This window comes from Vicugna pacos, chromosome 2 (genome assembly GCF_048564905.1).
Source record: "Vicugna pacos chromosome 2, VicPac4, whole genome shotgun sequence".
Classification (NCBI taxonomy): Eukaryota; Metazoa; Chordata; class Mammalia; order Artiodactyla; family Camelidae; genus Vicugna; species Vicugna pacos.
In genome coordinates this window covers 10,814,443-10,832,510 of record NC_132988.1, presented here as the reverse complement: position 1 = coordinate 10,832,510, position 18,068 = coordinate 10,814,443, and positions in this window count along the sequence as shown.

The following is an 18,068-nucleotide window of genomic DNA, read 5'->3' as shown; positions in this document are numbered from 1 at the left end:
GTGCTGTCAGCCCCAGTCCCCTCCCGGGGCTGTCCACAGGAGCCCGAGCTCCAGCAGCCGGTCCAGGCCGGTGTCTCAGGCTAGAGATCGCAGGGACCCTCTGTGCTGGTTTCTCTCAGTTCTGTCTGCCACATGGCTGCTTCTTTCTCCTCTGAGCCTCTGAAGCTCCCTTTCTGTGCCAGCTGACCTCCCAGCTGGGAGGGCCCTTCCCGGGGTGAGGGTACTTTCCCACCTTTGCCACTCTTTCCCCAGGGGACAGGTCCCGTGCTAATTTTCTCCTACTTTTTCTTTCTTTTCTTTTTCTACCCAGTTTTGTGAGGCTTTCCGAGCATAAGAGGTATTTTGCCAAAGTTCAGTAGGTGCTCTGTAAGGTTTGTTCCGTACGTAGAGGTAGTTTTTGCTGTATTTGTGGGAGAGGGTACGCACCGGGTCCTTCCCCTCTGCCATCTTGGCAGTCCCGCTAGGAAGACTGATCACAGCTGCAACTTTAAATGTATTTGTATGATTTTTGGTTAGTGTCTCTCTGTCTCTGAGCGCCAGCAGAGAAGGACTCAGTGGTGTGCTGGAACCAGCTCTAAGGACCCATTGTAGACATCTTTCCCCAGCTCCACAATCAGAGACGGCACGTTGACAGCTTGAAGTTAGACATGGTGAGAGTATTTACACCATGGCAATTGGCTACAGATTAGTTTTGTTTTCCCCTTCCTGGGAAAATGTTTATTTAAATAGTTATTTAAATGTTTACCAGCACACTACTGGAAGAACCAGGTGTTTTTTTTTTTTTTTTCCCCACTGTTGTATCCTTACCAAATAGGAGTCTTTGGCCACATAATAAATCATCAGTCAGTATTTGTCAAATAGGTGAATAATTCAGCACCTACAGCTCTCCTATCCTCTTGGGATGGCTTTTTGCTCTTTGTGATCTAACTGTCTTTAGCATTTTCCAAGAGGAGTACTGGACAGTGGCCTGTTTACCATTTTTGAGTGGGTTGTGGCAATTAAATTATTGTTTGCTTTCATAACTGTTACTTCTTTACTGGAGGGAACAGATTTCCTCTCCTCGCCCATGCCCCCAACTTGCTGGCTCTTCAAAGGCCCTGTTGTTTATTAAGGGAGAACAAAGGACCCAGCATGAGACAAATGGGACCTACCAGAGCATATACATCAGCAGAGAGACTATATACAAATTTATGTGCAGTAATGAATGGAAATCGCTTAAAGTTCCATTTCTGCTCTTCTCATTGAAGCTTTTCTGGCATTGTTTTTTTAAGCTTATGTAGAATGTATTGTGGAGAACAAGGCTCAGTTTTAGCTGTTGATCAATTTAATTACTGCCTGTGGGGATGCAGCATGACATAGCTCTAGGTTTTCCAAATTTGGGACATTGCACGTGACCATTATAATTTTTGCCGTGACACCGTGTATCAACACATCTGCAAGCCAATTGTATTGTTATTTGTAATATATAATATTTTTCTTTAAATTGAGCGACTTTTACAAACTTCAGCTTATTTTTAAAGTCTTTTTACATCATGCTTTTAAGCATTTTATCCCCCTAAGTCCAAATGAAACTAACACATAAAGATGTCCATCTACATACACCAAATATCATCTCATGTACTGTCAGTTGTATCCCTCGCACATTTTGGAAAAAAATTAGTAACAGGGAAAGAACCTAGAGCTTGGAGTTATCTACATGTGGTTGGCATCCTAGATCTCCCAGAAGGGCGCTTAGACTCTTAGATCCTTTATCTGTCAGTGCAACTCCCTGACCTTCAGGGCAGGACAGCAAGTAAGATGATGTTCAGAACCTGATGACTGAAGGGTGGAGCTCAGAGCAGATGCTCCATAGACTAATTTCTTTTTCCATTTACGGCTCACCTTTATGACCGGCTCAATCATCTCCTTTTGGCTATTACTAACGCATATTTTACTGGGATGCAATTTTTATAGTAAAATGCATCAATCTTCAGTGTATTCAGATCAGCATTTGTTCATTATTGACTCCTGATTTACTGTTTGAATTGAATGTTTGAACATTTGACCTTTGGTGTTAGATCTGGTATTTGCCAAATGTTTGATTTTAGGAGCATCATGGCTTCTGTGAGTTTCTTTATTCATACAGAGAATGCTGGATGAATCTGAGTTAAAAGTACTGTTCACAATTGCTAAGTGCTGCCCACGCATTCTTGTTAGTGATATTTCTTTCATTAGTCTTATTATCAATATGAAGGCTGGGGTTTTCTAACTTGGACAAATCTGTAACTTGTTATCCACACCTTGCCCAGGAATGCACGGCAGCCTTGCTCCATGTGAACCACTTAGCAATCAGCAACTTGCAATTCAAAATCAGCAGCTCTCTGGGGGCAGATTCACAAGTCGGAAACAATCACCCAAGGCTTGCTGACTTGTGTTTCTGCCTCAAACTGCAGGAAATTAGCAATTAGCCACCTTTGTGGCATTTCCACAGCTGGGTCTTGAGTCATGATCAATCAAAAGCAGAAATCAGAAATTATGATAAAAGAACTTTGTTTAGAGACCAGGTGCCTAATTCCAGCTCAGTCTGTCCATCAACAAAATATATCGTCTGCCTACTATGAACTTGGCCATTCTGATACCATCTCTCCCAAAACCCTCTGTGACCCCACCAGTCCTCGCTGACCTCTCTCCTCTGAGTCCTGATCAGTGAGCTTGCTGGGCTGTTACACCCAACAATGAACTCTTCTCCTGTGACCACATCGTTCATGAGCGCAGTGTGTAACCCTGGGAAGTACCACATCTTTGTTACTATTTTGTGAGGAGGCAGGTCTTGTTTTCACATGTTCTACCCCTTAATGGCCACATAGAACCATAAGCTATACAGGGGAAGTCTGGGAAAGAAAAATTCCTGCTTAACACGAGGAAGCAAGAACTTCCTTACAGGCAGAAATGTCAGCCAGCCAGATGGCTACTCCAAGAGTGACTATCCTCCAAATGGGCATCGTTCAAGCAAAAGCTACACAATCATCTGACAGTGATGATGTAGACCGAGAACTGAGAAGTTCAGGAGGGCAGGTGGGCTAGCTGAGCTCCAAGCCCCTTTGTGTATAAACTCTACGATTCTCTGCATTCCAGAGTGCCCCGGAATGCTTACCAGCACAAGGGATAAACAGTAGAATTGGAGAAACAAGATCTACAAGCTGAACAATTAGTAAATATGCTCTTGGAATAACCAGCATTCTTCACTGACATCCTAATAAAGCATGGAGTTAACTAGTGCTGTGTTAAGCGATTTCCTTTAAAATACTTTGGTACAGACCGTGGGACACGGTGGCTGTCATTATTAGTCAGGTTAAGCCACAGCCCAAGCAGTTCCAGTGCTCTCACTGGATCAGCCGGAGTTCTGATCAGGAAGCTTATATTCCAGAGGTGATTTCTACAAATGCTTCTGTCATCCCGAGGGGCAAAAGGCTTGTGAAGACTGCAAACCCTGGATTCGGACTGCCTCAGTTTGAATCCTGGCTCTGTCATTTACTAGTTATGACATCTCAGGAACTGAACTTACCAGCAATTCAAGTTTTGAATCTATAACATTGGGATAATATTAGTGAGTGCCTTGTAGACTGCTAAGAGGATTAAATGAATCAATATTTGTATAGCTTTTAGAGTAGTTATCTGCCACACAGTAAGTGCTATATAAGTGTTAAACAAATAAAATTAATTGACATCAGAATCTTTGCTTAATAACATGCTAAATGCCAGAAATGGGTTCTTGCCGGTGAAATGAAAGGTACTCAAGTTGTGTAGACTGGCATAATCTAGAGACACTCTCTGTCCTTCTGCGCTCACATAAACAGGATATAAGAGCAAGGCTAGTAGGCATGACAGCCATGAGTTAACCCTTAATTACTCCGAGAAGCATTTGAGTCAGCAGATTCTGGTTTCCTGATACCAACTGTAAGGGAAACAGAATCCTGCCTCTGGAATATTACCACTTTGTCTTGACTAAACATTTAAAGTATGATGGTAATTGGAGCGCTAAAAACATAAAGAACTGGAATTCATGGAGATCGCAGACAGATTATAGGAGCATTGTGTGCCTACATGAGATAGGAAGGAAAGGGGGGCAGGGCACAATCATTAAAGGAATGACACAGCAGTTGAAGACAGAACAAAAACACAGAACTAAAACTGATTAAAATCTGACTAGGCCCTCGATGGCAGAAGACTCAACTCCCAGTAGACCTTGAGCTTCGTTATACGCTCATTGTAATATATTAACATGGCAGGTGGCACTCCCACAGGTGCCATGACAGCTCCGAGGCTGACCATAAAAGGTTAAAAAGTGGGCAGTGGCCCAACTCCTGGGAAGCCCAGACCCTTTCCCAAAGTAGCTGAAATAACTTGTTAGCATATGGAGTTACCAAGCCGATAAAAACTAACAACCTTGCACCCGAGACCCATCCGCCTCCATCCTTTGGATATGGCCCGCACTCTGTCTAGGGAGTGTGTATCTCCCTGAATGAATCTCCTTTTGCTCATCTATGGCTCTCTCTAGATTTCTCTCCCTCATGAAGCCAAGGACCCACACTCAGTAGGGCGTCTCCTAGGGACTCACCTGAGACCTGGGACGCGGCCGTCCTCTTGTGCCCCATTTTCCTGCAACATAGCTGCTAATGGATATTTGTACAGTAAATACATTTATGTGATAGAATTTGTTCTGAGACTTGCTTTTATTATAGCCCAGTGGAGAGGCTGTGGGGAAGATGCTAACTCTCACTCATATCAAATTTTTAGATTACCTACAAAAGTGATCAATTCTAGGAATTGTGTATGACCAAACTGAATTAGGTTCACTTCACAAGAAACAGAGAATAGACTGGGGGATGTCATGGGGCAGTGGTTCAGTATGATCCACTGAACCCAGTCATTGAGAAGGATGTAAGGACACACCAGCAGAGAGGGTGAAACTCGAGATTCTGTAAATGGATGAAACATAGGTACCAGCAGTAGGAAAGAGAGGGAGGAAGGTGTGAGAGTGACAGAAGTTCTGAGTTAATGAGGAGTGGGAACAAAAAGGTTGGATAAAAGGGGTGATGTCAAAATATGGAGAGATTAGAAGTTAGGCAAGTTGCTTTTGGCTGAGTGGACACTACAGAGCTTTCTAATATGGCTTGTCTCAGCACTTCACAGAAATGCTATCCTGCACATCACCAATGACCTCCTGGATTCCAAAGCCAGAGAGCTTATCAGTTCTTCCTTTGGTCCACCATGCTGCAGCGTTCGACCTGTGATGTACTTTCCCTTTTGGAAGATGACATGCACAAAGGGGAAAATGCCAACCTCAGGCCCTTAGGAGAGTTGGGGCTGGAGATCCAGATTTGCTAAAGCAGAAGGGTTGATGCTGTGGCAAGGGGTAACTTGATGCTGTGCTGGGGTGCCTGGATACTGAGAACTGTAATGGATCTTTGGAGGATGATGACATTTAGAGGGGAGGGAGAGACTGGGCAGCAGAGCAGTGATTAGAAGGCAAGAAGGGAATCAGGGAGTTCAGAGAAAGAAGCCAGAGGACTCTGTCAGTGCTCAGTGAAGTGTTGCTGTTGTGGGTGGCCCTGGGGGTTGCCAGGGCTGGTGGGGGGGGGGTGTTGCCTCTGTGTGTTTGGAGGGAGAATGGGAAGGACAGTGAACAAACTGTGGGAGGCAGCAGGAGAACAGAAGATACATCAGACCTGCCTACGAATTTATTAGCTCCATAGATGCATCCACCTAGAAAATATCGATGATTCACTGAGAGAATGATTTTCCTTGTCTTCCTCTGTTTTCTTTTTTAAAATCTCTTCCTGTAGTTCCTCTTCCATGCTTTACTGGTATATTAAATCACAAAATGTGAGAACCTGCATGTCTCCCCTTGACAAAGCACAGGCCCTGTTTGCATGGGACTCCCTGTGGTTTTCCATTATGAGAATTATTATAAAGATACGTGCACAAGGAGAGCAGATTAAAGAAATCATCAAAATGAATAGTAATTACACTTAAAAAAAACCACTGTGTTCTAATCAGTGGGAAATGTTTGTTTTTAAAGTATTTGGAATTAAAAATAATTGGTTTAATCTACGCTGTGTTTCTGCAAGCTCTAGACACCCCATACTAGTAACCTTTCTTTAATTTTTTGAATAGAATGTAAAGGACAGTATTCTAGTGAACAGGATCATTCATCCGTCCAACAGATACTCATCCTGAAAGCCTCTTCTGTGCTGGCACTAGAGATGCATTGATGACCATAACAACAACAACAACAAAACCCCTGCCCTCAGGGAGCTTGCTCTCTGGTTGTTCTGCAAAGGTCCCACAGACAACGAATTTTAATTTACTTTATCAGCTGTTTTGCTTAGATAAGTTTTTAAACTTGTCAGCCTCAGGTCCCTCAGCTATAAAATAGGGTTGCTATGAAGATAAAATGCTTAGAACACAGGTAAATCCTCAACAAATTTGTTGAAGTCAAGGGATAATGTATGTAAAAATGCTATGAAAACTCGAAAGCAAAATACCTAACTTAATTAAAAAGTTACCATGGGCTGGACCACCTTGGAGGCTATTTGTCCTGTGACTTTTCTGGTCCTGTTTGTCCTCGGAGGAGGGACAGTCATGTCTGGTGAGCTCCACCCTGTTTCTAGCACCACTGCTGGGAGTTCATCTGGCATCCCTGGTGGCCCACCTCCAGGGGCCTCGCCCACTGGGAGTTTATTTGGCTTCCTCGATTTATGTCCCCATAAAGAATCTGAGTGAACTTTTAAACTCTTAACTCTGACCTATATAATGTTTATGAAAAGCTAAAATTCCTTTTTAACACTTATGAAAAGCTTTTGTTATCATTACATTTAGCTCTTTCTGTTGGAACAAAAGTAGAACTTCTCTGCCACCTGGCTCTGCGAAACTAATCAGGGTCTGGTTGATTTATGACCCCTGGAGAGTGCATGCTTCGCTGAGATCCTCAAGACGCACCATCGTTACATCGTCCTGTTGCATGCTGGGTAGGAGAGAGAGATATCCAGCCTGTTTTTGGCAGAATGATCCCTTAGGGGTTGCAAGGTCTAAACAATTACGTGATTCCTTCCAGTCTTTCTGAATAACAGTTACATAAGCTCTAATGAATATGTTGGTTTCCATAGTGAAATTAACCCAAGTAAATGATAAGGTGAACGGGATGTGTAAAAGAGAGTGTAATATTGTAGTCACGTGGCCAGTGTCAAAATCAGCAACATCAGTATCATCAGCCCACATCTTCTTGTGGGAAGAAATATGGAAAGCACCCCAGTATTCAGGGCTTTTAAAAATGACTCTAATGTGAGAAATCTGTGGTCTGATGAGTTACTATGAAAGTTTTTTAAATTTTTGTAATATTGAAAATTTAAAAATACTGTAAATTTTAAAAAATTCAAAGGATAAGGTAGAAAGTGGAAGTCATCTAAAGTTCCACCACCCTGAGATAATTACCATTAACATTTTATGCCTACCTACCACATACCTTAAATTTTACTTAAATGATATAGAATGCATGCTGTTTTTGACATGACATCTTTTTTTTTTTTAACTGAAATACGGTCAATTGACAACATTGTGTTAGTTTCTGGTGTACAGCATATTGATTCAGTTATACACACATATATGTTCTTTTTTGTATTCTTTATCATTGTAAGTTATTATAAAGTATTGAATATAGTTCCCTGTGCTAAACAGTGGGGCCTTGTTTACCTATTTTATATATAGTACTTAGTATCTGCAAATCCCAAACTCTTAATTTATCCCTCCCCACTTTCCCCCTTGATAACTATAACTTTATTTTCTATGTCTGTGAGTCAGTTTCTGTTTTATAAATAAGTGCAGTTGTGCCATTTTTTAAGATTCCACATATAAGTGTTATCATATGGTATTTGTCTCTCTCTGTCCGACTTAGTATGATAATCTCTAGGTCCATTCATGTTGCTGCAAATGGCATTATGTCATTCTTTTTTATGGCTGAGTACTATTCCATTGTGTATATATACCACATCTTCTCTATTCAGTCATTTGTCAGTGGGCATTTAGAATGCATCCATGTCTTGGCTATTGTAAACAGTACTATGAACATTGGGGTACATATATCTTTTCAAATTAGAGTTTCCTCTGGATATATGCCCAGAATTGGGATTGCTAGATCATGTGGTAACTCTATCTTTAGTTTTTTAAGGAATCTTCACACTATTTTTCATAGCAGCTGCACCAAACTGCATTCCCACCAGCAGTGTATAGGAGGGTTCCCTTTTCTCCACAGCCTCTCCAGCATTTATTGTTTGTGGACTTTTTAATGATGGCCATTCTGATGGGTGTGGGGTGATACCTCACTGTGGTTTTGACTAGCATTTCTCTGATAATTTGCAATATTGGGCTTCTTATTTTTTATGTGCCTCTTGGCCATATTATTGACAGGGCATCTAAAATCTGTTTCTATGTCCTCTCCCTCCCTTGTCATTTTTAACTGCCAGCTCTGCATCTCTCCATATCTTTCCCAATGTATGTAGTCATATATAAACACACATTTTAGGGCAGTTTTAAAATCATTGTTTTACAAAAGTAGAATTCATTATACATAGAGCTCTCCATATTGCTTATGTATTGTAAAATTCTTTTAAATTTATTGGTATGGACGTAGCTCATCCTTGGAAAAGGCTACATACTATTTCATATCATAGATAAACCACAATATGTTCATTCATGGTCCCACTGATGAATATTCCTTTTGTTTTCTGGTTTTGCCCCTATAAACAAAGCTGCAATCCATTTTTCTTGTACATATATCTTTATGTTTGATATTTTTCTGTCTAAGGAAAGATTCCCAAAGGTGAGAGATTGGCTGTACCATCAAGAATTTGGACTGGAGAGATAATTCAGAAGGAATGAATTTACTTTCTGGCAGAGGGGTATGAGTGACAACACTAGTGACAAAAAAAGCTGCAGTGAACATTAGACGGTCGCTGTCATGCTCTGAACATCAGCTGTGCTCTAAAAATGCATCCTGACTAAAGAAATGGATGAGTGAGTGAATAACTGCAGAATTCCTTCCTTCCCCTTATTGCTTTAAATCCATCTCAGTGGAGTGATAAAAGCAGATTGCTCAGATTCTTCTGTCATATAAACCCCCTTCCGTTTGCCTGTCAAGTTTAGTGATCTAGGGATGACCAGCCCATTCATTTGCATTTTACATACTTTAAAGCTTATTCACATTGCTGATAACCTAACTGAATTCCTCGGGAGGCCAGCATGTCCAGGCCTCCCAGACGTTGCATCTACTCAAGACACCTATCACACCATTGTAGTATTGTTTTTAGTAATACGTTTTCCCAAACGTCCCTTCCCTTGGCTCCTTGACTTCTGTTACGTTCTGTTTTAGTTTTGATTGTAAATTTGCCAGACGGCTGCCAGAAGTCAGCAAGGTTGAAGGCTTCACTTGTCTGATGGCCACCTTCCACATTTTCACTTCAAATATTTGCATTTTTGTGTCAATACATAAATCTTCCTTCTTGGAGGTAGTGTATACACCAAATCTAGATTTGGCTTAATTACTAAGGATGTATTACTCATACAATGAAAGAACATTCTAGTCTGATAGACTGAAACACTTGCATTTAGATTCCTATACTTGAAAAAATCAAGGATATTTATTGCACTTACTTGCTAATTTCTAGTGACCCCTTGGTGTACGAACTAGAAAACTTGAACAACTTAATCACCCTTGAGTTGACACAAAAAGCAGCAGAATTTTATTTCAAAATAGGCACCAAGATACATGTCCATAATATTGTAAATGTTTCATGAGTGACATTTTTAAACTGTGACCAAATTTGGTAAATTTGTCAATGCATTCTGTGAATGTATAAAAACAACAGTGTACCAAGATTACAGTGAAAAATTTTTTAAATTTTTTCTGATGTGGTTTTTTTTTTTTTTGGTTCTGGAAATGATGAGATCACTACCTCTGAAAAGTGTAAGAATGAACCCCTCCTTTGCTTTGTCCTCAATTAACCCTCCAGTACCTCTCAGAGTCCATAAGTCACAGGTTTCCTGTCCAAAATGGGACTGAGCTTCTAAGGACATGAAGGAAATCGGGTCTAAATGGCAAAACAGGGGAACTTTCCTTTTAAATGCTAGAGAGTGCAGAGGAGAAGATGAAAAAGAAAACAGGAGAACAACTATGATAATAAAAATAACTAGTATTTACTGAGTGCTTACTACTTGACAGTAATGTACACGCCCACTTTATTAATCTGTGTATAAGTTTGCACAGTTGGTATAGTGTTACCACTTCCAGGAGGAAATGGAGGCTCTGACACATAAAGTAAAATTTTCAGGTTACACGGTAAATTACAAAGGTGGCCTGGAGCCCTGGTCTCTCGGACCCAAGGTCCATTACAGAGTCAGACCTCCGCAGGAAGGACTTGTACCAGGCTGTTTTATATAAGGGATTGAGCAGGCAGATTTTGGTGCAGATGGGGACCCTGAAACCGGTCCTCCATGGACACTGCATCGCCAGGTCCCTCTGCGGAAGAACTCATCTGCACCTCTCAGGTTGTTTTCTGCCTGGCGACCTTTGGGAGGTTTGAATGCTGCCGCAGGTAGGAGCACTCAGTTTCTGCGGCCCATCGTCTGCCCTCGCTTCTTGCCTGCCTCATTGCAAGTATCCAGATACCTGGCAAGACGGAGACAAGAAGGCAGGGGGCAGGGCACAGCCATCAAAGGAATGACACAGCAGTTAGCAAGCACCAAGGTGGCGGAGAAGTCAACTCCTAACAGACCTCGAGGTCCAAGATGGCAGGAGGTTTGACTTCCTGCAGACCTTGAGCTTCATTATACGCTCACTGTAACACAGCAGCATAGTAAACGGGGCACTCCCGCAGGCGCCATGGCCGGTCTGAGGCTGACCGTAAAAGGTCAAAGAGAGGGCGGTGGCCAAGCTCCGGGGGATCCCAGCCCCTTCCCCAAAGTAATTGGAAGAATCCTCCCACTTGTCAGCATATGAAATAAAGGAGCTCACAAAAACTAGCAGCACTGTGCCTCGTGGTCTCTCTCTCCCTCCCCTTCAGAGACGGCCTGCACTCTCTGGAGTGTGTATCTACTTTTGTTTTAACCACCCCCATGCCTCATGGCCTCTCTAAACTTCTAAGATGGCCTACACTGGGGCTATGGAGTGTGCATTTCTTTGAGTAAATCTTTTGCTCAACTGTGGCAACTGTGGCTCACGCTTGAATTCTTCCTGCGTGAAGCCAAGGACCCCCGCTGGGTGGGGTGCATCCCAGGGACTCGCCCAAAACCTAGGTCATGGCTGTGCTCTCGTGCCCCATTTTTGCTGGCTCCGGACTGCTCGCTGGGTGCGGCCGCAGTTGGCTCTGGCTGATTCTTCCGCTGCTGTTTACCGCTGCCGTGCCCTGCCTGCCCTCACTTGGCTCCGGTCTTCCCCACGCTCTGCCCAGGAGTCGCACTCCTTGCCATACCCACATCTCAAAGACTCATTTGGTGGCGAAGTTCCTTAAAGCTTGAGTTGGCTGGAAGGGATGGAGGAAGTCACGGGGGAGGTGTCAGTCAGGGCACCCAACTCAAGCAGCAACTGGCCTGCTTGTCCAGGTACCTTGGCATGTTGCTCCACGCATACCCAGGGGTACTTATTCTGTGGGCAGAAGTCAAGGCCACAGCCTGGCTTCCCAGCTCCAGAGCTGAATATTTATCTTCTTGGTCGGAAGAGATAGCTAATCTAACTAAAGTAGGGAACATAAATACGAGGCTCAATAATTCCTGACTCTTCCATTGTCTGCAGCTTATTTGAAAGTCCTGTGGACTAAATCCTAGCCTGCTGTTTCAGTAAACAAAAGATGTTGCAGCTGTAAAGGCACGAGCCACTGCAGCCACCGCCAGTTGGCATACCCTGAGGGGACTCAGGATATTGGCGCTGGATGTTAAGATGCATATCAAAGGGACGATTCAATAAGCGCAGACTCTTGCAGCTTCCCATACGCAGAAAAGCAATAAATTCATTCACTTGAGGTGGCTGTTTTTGTGATTGACAGTAATCTTTTGATGTTCACCTACATATTCTTTTTCTGGGGACAACTCTTAAACATCCTGCTTCCTCTCTTATGTCTTCCACACCGTCCCTCAGGGCTTTTTGAAGGCCTGTCATCCCAGGCTATCGGTGAAGGCTGCCAGTTGACTGCACTCTGAACTTCCCGCATGTGAGCAGGCAGGTTAAGACCAGAGTCCCTTGTTATTTTGACAGCATTTATATTTCCCTCCAAGAAGGCCTGCTTGGGAGGCACTAAACCTAAGAACAAACAAACCCTACTTTTTGGGGTAGATGACCGATAGCACCTACTCCCCTTAAAATTGCAGTTTTCAAGTTAAGCTTTGTTCCTCGAGTGGCTTTGCTGTTGCTGGCTGCTGTTTGTCTACGACTCTGCACGGGAGCACCTGCTCCATGTCCCATGTTGTGGAGCCCCCTAGTGGCCACCACGGTGAAGGTGCTTCAAGGATTTACCTCCGGTTTTGAAAATTACATCCTAGACTGAGTTTCTAAATCATGTGAAAAAATTATTTTATAACTGAAAATAATACATTTATTTAAATATTGAAAAAAACATGGGTAGGATTTTTTAATGTTTATTCCAATACTTCCTACTTGATGAATATTATTTTATAGAGGTTTGTCTAAAAACAGCAAAAATTCTCCCACTATAATTTCTCATTATGACCAATCTTAAAAGCCAGTGTCCTTTCAATATCCACATCCGCTTATTGCTCAGTATTTTTACAAATAGAGGGCCCCATTAGTCCTTGTTGCTACAATGCCTATCAGCTAACCAGCTTCTTCCTGGCGTGGGTGACAAAACATTGCATGATTACAGAGCTCAAAGGATGCAAACCAGAGTTGCTTTCGTCGCCTGAAATAAATGCACAACCTGAAAGTCGAGAGTTATGTTTCATCGGGCGAGAGGACTTGAGCTGGGATGACAGCCTCTCACATGGCTCTGAGGGGCTGCTCTGAAGAGGTAGGGGAGGAGCCAGGATATATAGGAGCTTTATAACAAAGACCAGGTAGTTGGAACAATAAAAGATTACTTGTTATCTAAAGAAAACCAGGCATCTCGAGTTAAAGAATTTAGCACCTTTCTATGTATGGGAGGAAGCAAACATTTGGGCTCATTGGATTCATCCCTTTGCCAAGCACCTAGCTACCTAGGGCCAGTATCCTGTCCTTTCTTAGTCTGAGTCCGCTCAGAGAGCACCATTGCAAGTGGCTGCAGACGCCAGGCTGCAGGCTTGTCTTCATGGGGGGGTGGCGGCAGCCAAGAGTGACTTGATGGTTTCAGCATTCTTTGTTTACTGATGTGGCTTGCAGTATTGTTTGTTCACAGTTCAGAACGTCTCTTCGTTGTCCCAGCTCTACCCCAAGTTGGAGGCTGAAAGATCATAATCCGTGAACTCAGGTTGGTGGAGGTCAAATTTCCCCGTAGACCACATGTTTGATATTTTGTTAGGAAGGGCGATGAATACCCTAGGGAAAATGGAGCGTTTCATCACAAAATGGCTCACATCTGCTTTCATTTAGATAATGACTTTTTTTCACTTTTCTCTTCTTAGTAAATGGCTTTCAGAGTTGGTTGATATAGAACATCACGTGAAAACAGTGTTTTCTCTGTGTCTGCTTTTGTTTATTGAATCTAAAATACCTTTATTATCGACCATTAGATTATCAAGTATCTGTCAGTTTTTGTAGATCTGTTTTTAAATATTGTCCACAGAGTTCAGTGGGCAGTACTCAAGCTTCCCTTCCAGGAATGGCCGTGTCCTGTGTGAGGACTGGTGATAACCAGTTCCCTGTGGCTGGTTTCCAGTCCATCAGGGACCTCATCTGATGGGTCATTACTGGTTTTTAAAATATTTGGACTATTTCAGCCCTCAGCTGCTCTGGTTCCTGAGGCAGATTGCTCCTTATTATGGTGGTGGTATATCACCATAATAAGGAGCTTAATATTTATTAATAACATATATTGCCATTCTGAGTTCATTGCCTTCCTTCATTTGGCTCTGACATGTAAGCCTGCATTTTCTCAGAGGGGTTCTCAGAGTTGACAGAGGAAAACAAAGATTTTATGTCCTTAACTTTCAGGTGTCAAAAGTTGCAGCCTAGATATAGGACAAACATATTAAGAGGAAAATACTGACTGACTGTCAACTGAAACAAAATGCACAGCCAAGAGTTCTGTTTTATTCGGCAGACATTTCTGAGGACTCAGCCCTGGGTGACAGCCTCTCAGGTGGCTCTGAGGGGCTCCTCCAAAGAGTAAAGGAGGAGCCAGGATTTATAGGAATTTTTACAACAAAGACCAGGCAGTCAGAACATCAAAAGATTACTGTTAATTAAAGCAAGCTAGACATCTCAAGTTAAAGAATTTAGTGGTTTTCTGTGTATGGGAAGGTGCAAAGGTCTGGGCTCATTGAAATCACTCCTTTGATATACACCTGGCTCTCTAGGGCAGGTGTCCTGTGCTTTCCCATCCTGAGTCCCCTCAGGGGGCACCCCTGGGGGTGGCAGCAGAGGCTGGGCTGCCTGATTGTCTGTATGCTGAGTTCCCTCCAAGGCTCACTGTCGGGTGGGGGTAGCGGGCTGATGACTTGATGGCCACAGGATTCTTTGTTTACTAGCTGGCTTGCAATATTTTTCATTCACATGACTAAGCATGATCTTTCTTCCAGTCATGACTGGAGACGAGCCTCTGATGGGAAAGGCAGACTTGGAGAGGGAACAAGAGTCAGACCTTGGTAAAGACTGCTAGACTCAGGCGTGACTGGGTGGGTGGCCAAGGGGGCGGGGGGAGTGCTTGGTAGAACTTCCTAGGTTCATTTTGGGAAACCCAAGAGTAGAACTGATGCAGGAAAACAGATGTGAGGTGTGGGCAGGGCCGTGTCCCAGGCTTCGGTTGAGCCCCTGGGACGTGCCCCGCCAAGTGTGCATCCTTGGCTTCGCACAGGAAAGAATTCAAGAGTGAGCCATGTTGAGTGAAGGTAGATTTATTCAGAGAGATACATTTAAAGGCAAGAGAGAGGCCACGAGGTGTGGGGGTTGGGTGCTCAGATTAAAAGTAGGTACACACTCCATAGACAGAATGTGGGCCATCTCCAAAGAAGAAGAGAGAGGGAGAGAGAGGGAGACGGGGCGGCCACGCAGTTTTTATGGGCTCAGTGGCTTCATATATTATAAGCAGACAGGCCAGTCTAAGTAGGCTGGGGAGGGGGCTGGGATTCCCAGGGAGTTGGCCCTTTCCCACTCTTTGACCATTTGTGGCTAGCCTTGGGACTGCCATGGTGCCTGTAGGCATGTTATTCATCATGCTAACATATTACAATAAGCATATAATGACGCTCAAGGTCTAATAGAAGTTAAATCTCCCATCATCTAGAGCCTCAAGGCCTCCTGGGGGTTGAACCTTTCCCCATTTTGATGTTAATTGCTGTAGCATTCCTTGAATGGCTGTGCCCTGCCCCCCTCCTGTCTCAGAATAACTTGAGTCCTGCTTTCTGCCTGGAGACCTAAGAGCTGGTCGGCCCCACCCAGAGCTCCTGTGCCTGTAGGACCCCAGAAAGAGAGCAGAGGTGTCTACCCTGAGCTGCCAGGGGTAACAGACCAGGCTGAGGCATCCTCAGGAAGAACCCCAGCCAGTTCCTTCCCGCATGGCTGAGAGAGACCCGCGGGCCTGGGCGGACCTGGCCTGTGTCAGAGATTGGGCTGGACTCCGGGATTTCAAGGTTAGAACAAGAAAAGGTTCTGTGACAGACACCCATGGAAACAGCGACAGCCCAAAGAAGAGGAGTGACACCATCCGGAAACTGAGTGGGGCCACGTCCCAGCAGCTGCCAGGGACTAATCATTTGCCCTAGAGTTATGTCACCCTGTATAAGCAAGACAGGGAAAAGACCAAATTTCTCTGAGACGATTCCTAAAAACAAGCTTGTACTTAAGGCAGGTAGTTTCAAATCAATTTAATTATTTTAGGACTCATACTGGGGAAAATGCGGTACCTAACAGAGGTTCAGGTAAGCTGTAGGAAAGTAAAGCTATATTTTGCACACCCCAGCTTGTGACCTGAGTACTTCTGCTAGCCATTGAATTCTAATCTGACTTCCAGGGGATGTTTCCCTAAGTGTGCCAGCCAGTAGAAATGTCTGCGTTCTTTGGCAGTCGTATTTCTTCGCATCGCTAAACCCTTGGCTAGTTTAGCTTGTATGTCTGACTTTTAATGCGCTTAACTTGTGTAAGTCCAAGCTGGAGAGGTGGGCTCACACTCAGGGGCCTGGCAGTAATGAACGGCCGAATCTGCAGGGGGAGGTCAATCCTTGACATGGTGACACCTCTCAGATGAGGCTCTCCTGGGGTCCCATTAGTGTGAGCACTTTTTTGGAACCCCTCAAACTGAGAGCACAGAGGCTAAGCATTACTTGCCTTTTCATCCAGTGTCCATATTAGCTCCTGCTGATAGGAGTTCTCAGTAAATGTTGAAAACAATGAGCCAAACTAAATACATCTTCCCTCCTTTTGATTCCTAGTGTCTTTCCCAACCTTGCTAACTTAATCCTTTCCTCCCAGACAGCATTTTCCTTTCTGGGGAGGGTGGCGCCCCCAGGAGGGCTTTCTGTGCTGCTGCTTTGAGAGGCACAGGGTCAGACACTCACTCATGAGTGAGGATGCCTGAGGACCACAGGAGGTAAGTGCTGAAGGAGGGGAGAGGCGGGAGAGACCCAAAGGGACCTCACAGCCCACCTGTGGAACAAATCATTTGGGCAGGGCTTATTTTAAATCTTGTGTCTCAGTGACCCTCTATGGGAGGGGAAACATTCACCAGTCCTGAGCGTAGTTCTCCACAAAGAAGAGTCTGTGTCTTGGTGGCAGAACGCAAGGGGAGGTTCCCGTTGGATCATCTCAAACCTGTCTGCTGTGCCTGAGCATGTGAGCATCACAGGCTGGCTCAGGGTTCTGTGTGCTGTCTGGTTTGTGTGGCTCTCAGTGTCCACTGTTAAGTGGACCACTTTGCCCTCAGGAGACATTTGGCAATGTCTGGAGACATTGTCACAACCGTGGGGGAAAATGCTACTAGTGGGTAGCATTTTCTAGTGGGTTGAGACCAAGGATGCTGGTAAACATCCTAGCCAGCACGGGAGAGCCCTCACAGCAAAAAGTTATCTGGCCTAAAATATCAATAGTGTTGCTGCTGGTAAGAAACCCTACATTTTAATTTAAACTGTATTAAAAATACAAATGTCCCCCAAACAATTTACTAGTATTTGTTAGTCACACCTTAGGTACAACAACCATAGCAAGATTACCACACTGAATGGACAGTATTTAAAACATCACTTGATAAGCAGATGAAAAAATATAACCCTTGCCTTTGTCAGAAGTGGTCAAAGAGCGGAGTGGCGGTGATCTTAGCACCCATCAAGTGCATATACAGGCGGCACATCGCCGCTGGCTGTTTTGCCGGGAACCGTGGAGATGATGCAGGTAGATTCTGTTGCACTGCAGGGGATGCTGTGTACACAGCCTGCATCTCCCACCTCTGGGGGTGAGACACCGAGAGGCTGGGCTGAACACTCTCAGCTGAGTCCCACCCCAAGAATTGCCCTTGGTGGGGGAGAGCAGCTTAGCCCAAGGTCACCCTCAGAGACCTCCTCAGTCAGCTTGAGTTTAACAACTGGTCCAAGAAGGGATGTAAAGGCTTGCCTCCTTGCCCCAGTTTGAGGCTACGCTGAAGGGCGCTCCCAGCCCTGAGGTCCCAGTGCGAGCACCTGAGGCCTTTGTGTGACTACAGAGCAGACCGAGTCCTCCCCTTGCCCAGTCCTCCATCCTTCCTCCTCCATAGCCCTCAATCCTTCAGGCCCTTCCCAGTAAACTTTCTCATAGTATGTTTCCCAGGGAACTCATGCTGTGACATGCACAGATTTAATACTTTTGGGCAAATTTAACAGTACCATGTAATGATCTTTTTTGGACACATTAAGATTTCAGA